The sequence below is a fragment of the Haliotis asinina genome, chromosome 6 (genome assembly GCF_037392515.1).
Source record: "Haliotis asinina isolate JCU_RB_2024 chromosome 6, JCU_Hal_asi_v2, whole genome shotgun sequence".
In the NCBI taxonomy this organism is placed as follows: Eukaryota; Metazoa; Mollusca; class Gastropoda; order Lepetellida; family Haliotidae; genus Haliotis; species Haliotis asinina.
This window is the reverse complement of record NC_090285.1, coordinates 1,914,104-1,928,431: the sequence shown is the minus strand read 5'-3', so window position 1 is coordinate 1,928,431 and position 14,328 is coordinate 1,914,104. Positions and strand designations below refer to the sequence as shown.

The following is a 14,328-nucleotide window of genomic DNA, read 5'->3' as shown; positions in this document are numbered from 1 at the left end:
TTATATAACATCAAGTAGTTGTATTGTCTCGTCAAGTAGCTGTATTGTCTCGTCAAGTAGCTGTATAATAATGTCTCGTCAAGTAGCTGTATTGTCTCGTCAAGCAGCCTCGTCAAGCAGCTGTATTGTCTCGTCAAGCAACTGTATTGTCTCGTCAAGTAGCTGTATTGTCTCATCAAGCAGCTGTATTGTCTCGTCAAGTAGCTGTATTGTCTCGTCAAGCAGCTGTATTGTCTCGGATACAGAAAGATAACAACAGATGGGTAACAAAAATACCATGCAGGACTTGTGGTCTAAAAATAACCTGAGACAGCTATGCATACCAAGTAGTAAGTAAATATGAATGGCGGTATTTTAGTCACTGTGAAATCTGATATTTGCTAGTTATCAGTATCCTTATTTTCAGTGGAACTGAAGATGATCAATTTGCCATCACCTGACATTGTCATAGTTCTGGAGAATGTGCAGTTTGATGAGGACATGAAAGATTGATGAGTTTTTTTAACAAAGGTGCCACAATAACAGGTATAAATGACTCAAACTAATGCTGAAAATGCTGAAAAAAAACACACCAACTCTGCAGAATTTATTATTATTTTTGTCAGTAAAATATAAAAGTTGTTAACAAACCATCCTAATTTTCATTCTATAATGTGAGATTTGTGACAAGGTGTAGCAACAGCTCAGGTAACAGCCAAGTAAACGAGAGGCATGGGCATATTTGTCAAGTGATGGTTTATCCTACTGATTGAGTGACTGATTCATCTCAAACAATGAAGTTAACTGGTGATGCTAAAGCTGTAATTTACAAGGTCTACGACTTCAAGTCTGAAACTCAAATGGGCGGACCATTTTATGCACCTGATAAATTTCTCAAACGTACATCTTGTGCTGTTACTAGTGTTTGGGTTCCAGAACAGCAATTGAAAACATTATTAAAACGATGACAAACTCCATCTTCAAACATGAGTGCCCAGGAGGGGGCATATCAAAATCCATGAACATTGAAAAACTTGATTCATTTCAAAAACAACTTGTCCAGAACACAATCCAAAGTTTCATATAGCAAGTATAGACACTTGTCAGTGCGTATATTGCAACAAGAAATGGAAATTCAACATTCCCTGTCAATATCTATGTACCAACTTAGGAAATTGCTTCATAAGTTCGGATTTTGGTACAAAATTAGAGGGGAAGTGAGATGTGTTCTTTGTGAAAGATCAGATATCATGCAAATGAGAAATAATTATGTTACACACCATACGTCAAAAGAGGGAAGTGGGGTTTGATCCTGTTTATCTTGATGAAACTTCGGTGAAAGTAAGCCACACTGCAGAAACGCAATGGGTCACTAGCACTGAAAAGGCATGTTCCAGGAGACTGCCAATAAGCAAAGGCAGGCGACTCATAGCACTTTATGCAGTAGTTCTCTTGTGTTAAGGGCTAAAGTCAAAGACAACTGAGATTACCACAGTGAAATGAATGGACAGGTTTTTATCTGACAAAAACAACTGGCACCAGCATTGCCATCAAGCTTAATTGCCATAGACAATGTACTAGACTAACAGCTAGTCTCTGAAATGAACATATTTCACTGAAAAAACGTTCATAGTGAAAAAAAATAACATAATGAAATGGAGCCATGAGACTTTCATCTTTTTCAGAAGCTACTGAAATCTAGACTTGCCATATTTTCTAGACTTGCATGGGCTTTCTTGGATATATATACTTCAGGGTCTGTAAGACAGACTAACAATGCACCATATCACAGTGTTCAAGACCCTGATACAAAAACCTCAACATGAAATTCAAGGAAGTAAGACATGATAGCATAGTCAGAAAATCATAGTGTACCATTTCGACATAACACAAGTGAGTGAGTGAGTGAGTTTAGTTTTACGCCGCATTCAGCAATATTCCAGCTATATGGCGGCGGTCTGTAAATAATCGAGTCTGGACCAGACAATCCAGTGATCAACAACATGAGCATCGATCTGCGCAATTGGGAACCGATGACATGTGTCAACCAAGTCAGCGAGCCTGACCACCCGCCTCTTACGACAAGCTGAGTCGCCTTTTATGGCAAGCATGGGTTGCTGAAGGCCTATTCTACCCCGGGACCTTCACGGATCTCGACATAACACAACAAAGCCAAAACTTTATGAAATCATTAGAATCAACAATAGGGCACCTGTGTGTCAAATTGACCAGTAACTGAAATCACAAGGCCATGATGTCTTACTTTTGCCTCATCATTGCGATGTGAACTCGATTGAACTGATCTGGGGTATCATCACATCTGACACTGCACAGAATAACACAACATTTAAAACAACAGGCGTTCAAAATCTCGTCTACAAATCTCTGGCTAAAATTTCACGAGATGCATGGAGAAAATCAGTTGAGAAAGTTAAAAATGCTATGGAGCATCAGTACTAGCTTCAAAACACTTTACAACAGGCGACTATCCGTCCTGTATCATATGAGTGCACTCTGATAACTCTGACAGTAGCGACTCTATGTCCGATTCAGAAGCACACTCTGACGACTTTTGATACCATCTCCTACCAATGAAATGAACATCGCACATGCCTTTTGCTTACCTGGCTGTTACCTGAGCTGTTGCTACACCCTTGTCACAAATCTTGCAGTATTGAATGAAAATAATGATGGTTTGTTAGATAGCTTTTATATTTTGTTGAGAAAGATATTATAACAAAATTCTGCAGAGTTGGTGTGTTTTTCCTATTTACTTTGAGGTCAGTTTGAGTCATTTACAATTGTTTGTTTTTGATTTAAGAGTTAATTCATTGGGGAGATTTTGACTCAAATTGACTGTCCATCTGGCAACTAAGAACCATGCAATGTAAATACAACTCCAAGAAATTCCATATAATGTGCAGCATGTCCAATTCTGAACAGTAAATCTACAAAATAGTGAAAAAATATACAAAAATAACAGCTCAGACAACTGCTCAATAACCAGTCTGGCACGTAGGAATACAATTCAACTTTGCAGCAGAAAAATGATGATAGCCTACTGACAGTGGATAAGAATATATTTTAAAAACTGCAGGTATCCTTGTCGCTTTAACTCTATCCTCTTTCTCAACAGACCCGCAAAAATCTGTGTGAGAAATGGTCTTCAATATCCCATACTAGAGGCAACTAACAGGATCAGGTGGTCAGGTTTGCTAACTTTGTTGATGCATCAATAATTCCCAATTGCTTAGATTGATGCTCATGCTGTTGATCACTGGGTCGTCTTGTCTGGACTTGACTATTTACCATATAGCTGGAATACAGCTGATTGACTTGGTTGGTGCATGTAATCACATACTAATTGCAGAGTACGATGCTCATGCTGCTGATCACTGAATTGTCTAGTCCAGACTTGTTTATTTACAGATTGCTGCGTGTGGTGTTAAACAACAATCTGTCAATCATTCAATCAATCAGTTTTCCTCCACACACGCCTGGGTTGCTATAAATCATGAACAAATCACGTCTACCTGGCATTCAGACAAAGGCTGATAATCATGTGTGTATTACACAAGAATCAGTTTCCTTCATACAGGTGATCAACGAGAACACTAACTGTCAATATCAATACTTCAGGTGTCAGCAATACATTTTTTGTGTTTCTGCCTGATTCCTTTGCTGTAGTGAATAACGTATTATAGACTGGCCCATTAATCTTCACCATGGTAATTACTGCCCTAACGCGGAACACTGATGAACAGACATGCGAAGCATATACAAGTGTACACAAAAAAATCCGTAACCAAATACAATGAATACTGATTTTCTCAATATCATGCAATTTGTATTTGTTAGAAAAGTTTAATTAGATTGATATAGTCAAAGTTCAATAATGAAATTAGCAAATTTTGTTGTGTGATTGAAAGAATGAAATTATTCAATGCTGTTGGTGGGGACATACATTATCATATACTTGACTAATCAAGGGAAAGAAGGCTTTTGACGTATACTACTCAAAATCAGTTGAAAAACAATGGGCTTACTGATGTAAATACAGTTTTACTGACTTTGATTGAGTGGTATATATTTTCCTATTCACATACATGATGACTATCAATAGTAGTTTAACCGATGACTGTTCAGACAACATCAGATCCATGTGGGGGTCACCGAGTGGTGCTCTCCCCAATTACACCTCCACAACAAACAGTCGTGTATGACCACAGCTACATGTGTACTGACTGAAGCTTGACTGTGTGCCCATCTGTTTCCTCCAACCGGACATCACCCTCTACTGGGGACCCTCACACTCACTGTTTCGACGGGTCAGTGGACTTATAAATTTGTTTCTCACAGAAAAGTCCCGAGAACTTGTGAAAACCTTATTAGTACTGGCAATTCCAAGCTCATTCTGGTCTGAATAAATGTTTTCAGTATTTACCATTTCTGTCAGTTTATTTAAACTATAGTAACATTTATTGATTTAAGCTTTCAGACCAGGCTCAGAATTGTATTCATGAGATGACTTTTGACCACAAAGACTACCAGCTATAGATTTTCCCTTGTCCTCAACACAATTTAGCAGTCTCAGTCTACCAGTCTAGCTAAATTTTAAAAACGTGTCTATTTTCAAAACACAATGAAAACAATGACAAAACTTTGACAGTCAGAGGAAAACACAAGCTGTATACGTTCTTTAAGTCATAACTGTCATCAAGTTCACATAAACATTGGCTACGTTCACAATGGTAATGTCAGACGTAGTTCAGCCTGGTGGACACCACTGAAGTGTTCTAACATGCCCCAAGGCCATCTGTCTGCCATGACATGTAAATGATATGGCCTACAGGATCCACTCGCTGATATCAGAAAGTGACAGGTGGTAATCGCTCATTAATTATCCAGATTGATATTTCTAATACTGATTTGTTATATGTTTGAATCATAAGTTCCTTTTGCTGTTCCATAGTAAATATGCATTTCATTTTCTTCAAGCTGTCATCAGTATGCATAACATTCGCATTCAAGGCAGTAATGTCAGCTGGAAATTGGCGTGAGCTAAAAATATCAATCACTGCTGTCAACATCAACTTCTGTATAACCAAATTATCATTTAAGATGAACTGAGGAGATAGTGACAAAGTCTGTGTCTGTTAGGCAACAAGTAAAAATATTCTTGTTTCTCAGCACTTTTACAAAAGAATATAGGCAGGTGAATTTTTACGGTTTATTTTATGCCCAAACCTCTTGATATCTGTGGAAATTTACACCTTTTCTCCAACAGAAAATTAAAACTTAGAAGTGTGAAAAGTTCAAGAATATTTTGAGACAAGTTTGCATTTCTCATGTAAAAAAATCTTACAGTCAGGTTGATAAATTTTTGTTTAAAGTGGTAATGAAAACAAGATTGTTTTTTTATATGGCCATAGCTGACTGGGAGAGTGCTGGAGAGTATTCAGCTATATCTACACTATCTCAAACATTGATATCAGAATGCCTTCACCAAGTTATCTTTGCTGGAAAAGATTATCAGTTTACAATAATTGTAGTGCACTGGTCCCCAGTGAGGTAACATTCTTAACTGGCTTGGGTTGCATACTCCCCAAGAAGTTCATAAAGAATCCTGAAAGCATGCTGATTCATTGATCACAATGGTAAGTTTAAATATGACACCTAGCAAGCTAAAACCCAAACAAATGAAGGTTGTTACGGAACTAGCCTCATCACTGCCTCATGCATTTGTCAAGAGAATCCCGTTTCCAAACATCATGCAACACAATCTGTTGCCAGTTTCTGATCAACATACAAATGAATGTAAATCTACTGAGGAGGTTTACAAACTAGCACGTGGCTACATAATTGACATACAGTGATGTAGGTGCTGACCAAATACAATGGATATCAAACACACCCTAGGGATTATTTTTTTTTAAACTGGTCTAGAGATTTTTATTTTCTTCTATATGTTGGTGATCCAAAAATGTCTTTGAATGAACTTGTCTGGTCAAAATACTTTTGACAAAATATCCCAGTATACTTTCCAAATGTCTTGAAATATAACCTCTCAGAAAAGATACCATATTTCCAGTTTCCATCATAATGAATCAATTAACCACACACAAAAAAACAACTGCCTGTTGACAAAACATATGCCATAAGAGTGAGAGGTAAGTTTTCACTGAACACAACTAAAGTCATTTACTATTTAAGCAACAAACAGTTTATGACCAGAGTAGTCCTGATGATAAATAACTTCATAGTCCACATGAATGGCTTCCCGGGACTTTTGATGTGTGCCAACATCAGGGCCATGAGAGATAGACTCCAAAGAGCTAGGAACTGGATCATGGGGCATCTGGGCCCATGAATTAGAAAATCAAGGGGCATTCATCAAAAGCAGGGTACGTAGACCTGAAGCAAGTTTTTTTCATTTTGACAATGTTATTTTCTCGCAGAATACTGTTTGGAGCTTTTCAACACTGACATGTCCCATGATTCATCATAATAATCTCTACCGTGAGACTTACGTGTCAGTGAGTATCACAAAAACACTTCCACACTCAAAACGTCTCAGCAATTATTTATACCTATAGGGATTGATGAAGGCAACATGGTTCCATAGGGTTAGAGTTTGGGAGCATCATATCAGTGATATATAGGATTTCTATAGGACTTCTGTAGGACTTCGCAAAGCAACAGCACAGTCTAGATCCACTACTGAACTAGAACAGAGACTGAGTACTTGCATTCTTAGGTTCAACCACTGTCATCTCATCACAAAACCCCTAATCTGAACCTTGTCCAAACAATCTAATTAGTATAATTAGTATTTTACCTTGTTGCTGGAAGCCTTGAGCCAGCTGGAATGTGGGTAATGCTGAAGACGGTATCCATGGTAAACAGAAGGTATCCCACACACATGACTACAGGCTTGTTCAGCCCATTCTTGTACAGCCACAAATATCCAAGGTCTGAAGATTATAAGCACTGTTTGTCAGGGTAATCCACTTGTTTGTCTGTTCTAGGAAGGTGAGCGGGTAGCCATAACTGTGTACTGCAGGTTAACGAGGGTTCACAATCACTGAAACAAGGAATGGTGGAATGTTAGACTTGTCTGACATGGCAGTTTGTCAGTTTGCAGTAAAGAGGCAAAATGATCTAGAATCCAAGTCCTGCTGACTGTAAAATTGTCAGTGTGACAGCAATTTGGCCATCCCATCTCTGAAAAATATGGTGTACACACCCCGAATAAAAGCACTAGCAAGCATCAAGATACAAATACGCTTGTTAGTAAGTTATCATGATACGCTTCTGATGCAGTATGGGTCTATTGTCCCAACACCATTCCTTACTGTAAGTGGGCACAAGTTGCCCAAGGCTCTCCTGTCTACTGGACATGACTAGGCACAGTGGCTCTTCACTCTTTTGGACATGCCTAGTCAGCAGGCCTACAGTATATTGGACATGACTAGTCCAAGAAGAGGTCTTCATTCTGTTGTACACGATTAGTCAAAGAGGGTCTTCAGTCTGTTGGGCATGATAAGTCAAAGAGGTCTTCAGTCTGTTGGACATGATAAGTCAAAGAGAGTCTTCAGTCTGTTGGACATGATTAAACAAAGAGGGTCTTCAGTCTGTTGGACATGACTAGTCAAAGTGGGCCTTGCAGTCTGTTGGACATGATTAGTCGGCTCACCTTCAATAACTGTGAAACAGGCAGAACCCCGTAAAGTAGCAAACTTATGTAAATTTCAAGAAGTGTTTAATTACTTGTGAATTTTGCCACTGAGTGATGTGGTATGAATAGATTCAATAAAGAGTTTGCATTCTACCAGCCCTGAGATGTCATTACTGTAACTTACCAGCCTCCAGACCGAGTGTTTGATGTCAACCCAGGCTCAACAAACTAAGGGCAGTCCATTGACTGCATGGCCATGTTGTGAAGAAATTGCTCCACTAACTGCTAGCCAGTCTTGTGGTCTCTCCAAGTCTTAACTACCTAATTTGGGTGATTTATTACTAAGTAATTAGCACTGCCAGACTGAACAAGATTATTATCTGAATGACAATGAAAGTGGACAAAAGCTCCAAAGCACTGCAAACAAAGTTGAGGTACTTCAGTACCAAGAGCATTCTAGAATATTTTATTCATTTCTTTATATTCCTTAACAACACTTTCAGTATTAGAAATAAAAGGAGGTTCTTTGGTATTTGATGATGCCTACTTTTGTGTCTGAATATGGAACATTCTCTGTTGAGACCATGTGCTTCACGTCCATTTTAATTTATCAACACCAACAAAGGAATGGCACGAGAGTTCGCGGAGTCAGACAGACACTTAATCTCTGAATATATAAGATTTGGATGGTAACAAACAACAGCGATTGACTCGGGCCGCAATATTGCTGTTTTCTCGCACCAACTGCTATAAAATTGCACTCAAATGTATCTGCAGCAATTTAAAATCACATCCTGCTCACCTGTACAATTAGAAATAATTAAGTGTCTAAATATATTTTACTGAGAAAGACTTTGTCATTATTTTGTTCTGTCAAAGATATTCCTGTTACTCTCTACCTATTTTTAATCTTTGAAACATAACTTACAGTATGGAACTCTGAATATCATTCCAGCACTGTACAAAACAAGCTGCACTGCAAAGGTGTATGGTAAACTCTGAACCTCGCAGGACTGTGCTGTTCATGCACTGTGTGATGCTGTATGGTGTTCACGTTAAGTTGTGTTCTGCAACATTATCATGCCTTCAAAAAGGAATATTTACATTTTCATAGACTACACATGAAAGTGCATTTGTTGTTTACTCTTTTTCTTTTGAACGATCATGAAGAGTTAAATCTCATAAGATTTGAAAAATTTTCCCATGTGAGATTTTATCTCATATCTTTCCTGAGCCAGGTTTATCCCTGAAACAAGCTCACATAAATTAAAAAGGAACCCCAGAGAGACCAGAGATTCTGAGGAAATCTGGACTTGCTTCTTTTAGAGCTTTAGTATTTCAGACAGGGTTATGCAGTAGAGAAAATAATGTGGTTCATGGATTGTGAGACAGACTATGGAGGCGTGTCATCTGGGAGGACAGCCACCAGGAGGACAGGCTGGTGATCACAAGCTAGAAACATTATCATGGTGGATCAGATTACTGAACACCACTCAGGTCTGTAAGAAGACACCTGCGTTAGAAATTTTGAAGATGACATGAAGCCAACAACTCTGTGTTGCTGACACACTGACTACACTCCCCAGATCAGGGAAAGTAGAATGATCATGTTAGCCTATATCTACAAGATCAACACATATAATATGCTTGAACATGTCTCCAGGCCCGCTCTGAACTTAAGCAGTGTTTAGTTTAGCTACTTTAACTATGTGCGTCATGAATAGGCTTATGTTTGGTGATTCATCAGTTAGACAATTGTTACAGTTGCAGGAGCTGTTTCTCAGTATTTATACCTTCAAAGTATTGTAATGCTGTTCATCTTGAGGTTGTAAAACAGCACTGTAAATATTAGTTTACCTATACAGTAGAAACCTGGCCTAAAACACTGCAAGTTTTGAACATACAAATCCTAACATTAGGCTACTTAATATTGGCTAAATTCAGCTGAAGAATCCAGATAATCTGATGAATATGAATTAAATTTATGTGAGGATGGTAGTGTCCATCCCGTGATAGATCTTCACTCCAAGATTCTAAAGGCTGGTATTATGTCTGAGTCTGGCTGCTTACTTATTACTAATATTAGAAATAACATACAATCATAATCCTGCTTGGTACAAGGAAACTGTGGACATAATTCCATATTAATACCTTTCCTTAGGACTCTAAATAGCCTGTCATTTAAAGGGGCACTGATGTAGAGCAATTTTCGTGGACTGGTGGTTTCTTTTGTTATTGTTTTCCTCCCTGAGTACCCAGATGATATCCCAGAATTCGTGACTAGTTTGTGAACTAGTGAGCTGAACCCATATGTGCAATTAATAGTTTATGTGTAGACTGATCAACAAAGATGAAGTCATTTTACATCGATACTATGAAAACAAATCAAACACCTTGAAGTTTACTCATCTGCCAGTGATATTAAAAACAACCTTTTAGGACTGAAAAATAACGAAGTCAGTGTAGGTCTTTATATTTTGTCTTATAAACCTAATTAGTTCCTTGTCACATTTGTGTGCATTTTGAAAGTTAATGAAAAAAAACCCACACGGTTTATTTATACTTGCAGTAAATTTCTAAGATGATTTTAATATTTAAACATTGAACAGATTGCCAACGTGAATAATATTTCACACACACCCTATTCGCGACCTAGTGCATGTTTTCTGTAATATGGATTCTGCTGAATGCTACAAGAAATAAATTAAAACAAAATGCAAATATCAAATTTAAGACAGACGAAAGTTATAGCAACGATGTCAGGCTATTACCTCGTTCAGGAATGTATCCATCAATATCCACATAAAAGAACAATAATCCATTCATCTGCAGCTGGTAAATTATCCTGCTCTATGTCTTGTGCCTTTCAACAGTCTAATATGTGACAAAGTGACACATCGTTAGAAAAATTTTAACACTGGTGTACATGTATACATAATCTCACTGGTCACCCAGGATAGCACACCTGGCAACTAACTGTATGATGTCTGCCATTAGTTGAGCAACAATCAATCGATCAAGGCAGTGGCGTATTATTCTTTGTAGAAAGGATGTTGTTTTTACACTCGTACTTTACGACAGGGTGTATTCAGTATAGATTACGTAAATCTACACTCATAGTCATAAACACTACCTTTTTGACAAATCCGCTGTGGAAGTAATTAATCAATCAGTGTGTTATCGGTTAATCCTTGATCGATGTGTGTTTTTCTAACTCAGCTGATAAACCCTCTTGCATCACTTACATGCACATATTACATAACATACAATACATTTGCTATTACAGACCTTAATTTATAATGTTGAGTATTTACTCCAGACAGGAGAAACGCCAAATGGGAACCTATGTCGAGTAATTTTAGTGGTGTTACCACTATTTATACCCGTCATAAATTCATCAACTGACCATCAAGTGAATCACTGAATGACAAATAACATGTGTAGGTTTATACCATCAAACGCAAGTTACAGCAAGGAAGATGTAATCTCTGTGTCTCGTGCAGCCTGAAATCACTTTTGGGCCAAAACTTCGTTTTTACATAAGAAATGCACATAAGTATTTGATATGTACCTGGGTAAATGGGTATACGTTTTTCTCACGTAAGAAAAGTTTCAGATTTCTCTACCAGTGGTAAAGTTGTCATTATTAGTTTACAAATTCAGATATATCAACTGTGTGTTTGTTATTATCGTAGATAATAAACCAGAGTTGTAGCTACCAAAATTTACGTATGATGTTTGCTACAACAGTTGGGCCAACCCTCAAAACTGTCTAAATTTAAAGATTTGCAATCTTTCGGACTTATATGAAACAAATGGCTTGCTATGTGTACGTAGACTTCATATTTTCACATGACATGATTAAATGTCGTGGTAAATGTCACAGAAATAGAATCAAATTGGATCAGTAACTATACCATCCAGGCATCAGAAAAAAAATACTACTGGGATATTTTGTTACAATCAAATAAGGAATACCATAGATATTTTGAAATAACGGCATGTGATGGGCATCTGGTCTCCCTCACTTTTTAGGGTGAAGAAATTCTGCAAATGTGGACCGGAGCCCAATCCCTTTGTACGTCACGGTCGAGGGAGTGGATGCTGACCAATTTGCAGCTTGGATTCGTAATTAGACCATTGGTGAGAAACATTATTCGCTTCGCATCAGTGCCCCTTTAATGAAAAACAACAACCGAATCCTGCGAATGTCACAAATTCACCTCTTATTAAGCACAGTAAAAATACAGTAAACGCAAGCATCAAGCTTACATTCACCATGGCAAGTATTTTTCCATTTCTTGAATTATTTGTCCATGTGCTGAACTAGACTGCCACTGATATCAAAAGCAATACTGAACTTTTACAAGCATTTCAATATTATCACTTAAAGTGCTGCATAAACCACCTGAAATACACACATATACAATAAATTCATGTATGTATAAGAAAAGCACATATCTATGGCCATAACCACGGTGGGATGTCTCCCAACATGTCCCCATGCCGTAGTCTCCTATTTGTTTCAAACACCACACACTCAAACTGTCAAAGCATCAAAGTTTGGACTGATTGATTGACACAGATCATAATAAACAAAGACCTGACAATTAGCTCTCCTCACACAAACACCCTTCTTCTTGGCTATCTTGTCCTGTAGACAAATGTTTGACTGTTCCTTTATCTAGCAGATTACTCAATTTTACAGGTAAAAAAGAGCAACTGATGAAAATGAGACATTTTCTTGTGTCCAAAGTGATATTATACATACCTATAAACTATAATAAACGACTATCTCAGCAAGGTAAATGAAGTAAGAAAATAACCTCCTTTCTGTAACTGAACAACAGACTTTCATGAAAAGAAACTTCCAGATTGTAGAGGAGTGCAAAATCTTACAGTATACAGCTCTTGTCTGTGCATTATCCATGAACATTAAAATATTTCTCTGAGTCAACACAGCATCCGACAAAACTAACTCAAAGGTCAGCATATATAATCTGATAATAATGTCAAGTTAGGTTTGGTGTAATTAATTATGTCCATTATGAAATTTGCATGCTAGGTATACATCCTTTATGATTACTTGAAACACAACTTGTTTGGCAGTAAGACCGAATGCAGTTTCTGGATATTATCACTTTCTATGGCAGTATCTGCACTCAGAAATAAGGATAAGAATACTAAAAAATTAAGCTTCCAACCACCTGAATCTAACACTTAACATCATCGTAACAATCTATTGCAAATGATACATACAAACATAGAAAACATATTGTAATGCACGCTTGTTAGGAGTATAAGTATCATGTGATATATTAAATATGTTATATACTGCATCAATAGAATTTCCTAAATATGATGTGATATGGCAATTATGACAAACTTGTTGAATACAAACATTTGTCAAATCATTTGAAAATTTTAGTCACAGGCCGATAACTATCATATGTAATGACATATTTTTCAATCAAATCTTCTGAAAATTAGGAAGAAAATTCACTGAAACTCAGTCGTCTGGGTTGAGCTCAACAACATTCTTAAAAGTACAAAATCAACACAGTTAAGTATTTTAAGACCACAAATTACAGAGAAAAAAGATGATTTTTATTCTACTCCTTGGTCATTCCATTCTGGTATCTTTGTATCGGAAAGGTCGAAAGCTCAACTCGTGTGCGCACCATTCACAATCCCGTCCAGACACATGGGCCCAACCCATGCCATTACTAAGTTGCACTGATGACGAACATTAGCAACATGTAGGCTACCGGTCAGTTTTCCTAAGAGATTGTCAAACGCTTTGTTCAGTCTGATCAGCCTTCATGTCTATACTTACACTTGGCGCACTCTTATGCCGTATTTCCATTCAAGGTCTCACGCGATCCACACATAATCACATTTTCCTTTCACTAATCGCCGGTGGAGTCGTTGTCAGTTATTCATGCATTTCAATATTTGATTCATCTTACCGACCTTCACCTCTCCGCCATCATTATCTAATTCCGGTTTAGCGCCACCTGGCAGGTGCGCTTTTAGAGTTACCTCCCTTATAACGATGGACCATGACATCGATCATGCAGTGCATTGTAGTGTATTATGTTTGAGTGATCTCACAACTGTCTTCATATTGGATAGGTACTCCAAGTCATTACATAGTGCCTTTTTGATAGTGGTTAATTAAATGTAGCATATGTCATATTTGGGACTACACTTTCTTAGTAAAGTACACATTCAAGTACCCATTCAAGAAGGGATTCAAAACCGCACCCTCTGAGTCAGGCACCTTATCGCCAGCACAGCAAGTTGGCGGGTTCACTCCTAAGCATCACACGTTCCAATTGTCAGACGGCTCAATCATTAGACAAATCCGTCAAATGTTGCCAGTGTAACTGCCTGGCTTTATACCTACTAATTAATGAACTGCTCCAAACTGTGAGCAGGGTGAGTAGGTTGATCCCAACTACGAAGTTTGTTAACTGAAACTGATTAAACTCTTTTGTTGTTGTTGTTGTTGCCGCTGCTTTTGATCAGTATGTGGAGAGAGATGTGATTTTGTAGTAGTTTCTTCAACTATATGGAATACAGGAAGTATGCAGAGTGCATTAAACATTATTAAATAAATAACTGTTATGTATATACTTGAGTAAGTGGTTTAAAGTTCTCCGCAACTG

The 14,328-nt window shown here is 37.6% G+C and overlaps 1 protein-coding gene across 3 annotated transcripts in view; it reads right to left on the bottom strand.

The window, feature by feature from the left end:
• The window catches only part of LOC137286924 (F-actin-monooxygenase MICAL3-like), a 71,899-nt gene extending 58,233 nt beyond the window's left edge, over positions 1-13,666 (bottom strand). For 2 of the 3 annotated variants that reach the window (XM_067818957.1, XM_067818959.1), the window contains exons 1-2: positions 13,494-13,661; positions 6,818-7,063 (exon numbers count right to left, since the gene is read on the bottom strand). The gene's annotated coding sequence lies outside the window, so the exon portion shown is untranslated. Of the gene's footprint in view, positions 1-6,817; positions 7,064-13,493 lie in introns of all 3 variants that reach the window. The other variant, XM_067818958.1, reaches the window with a different exon arrangement.
• Positions 13,667-14,328: the final 662 nt, after the last annotated feature.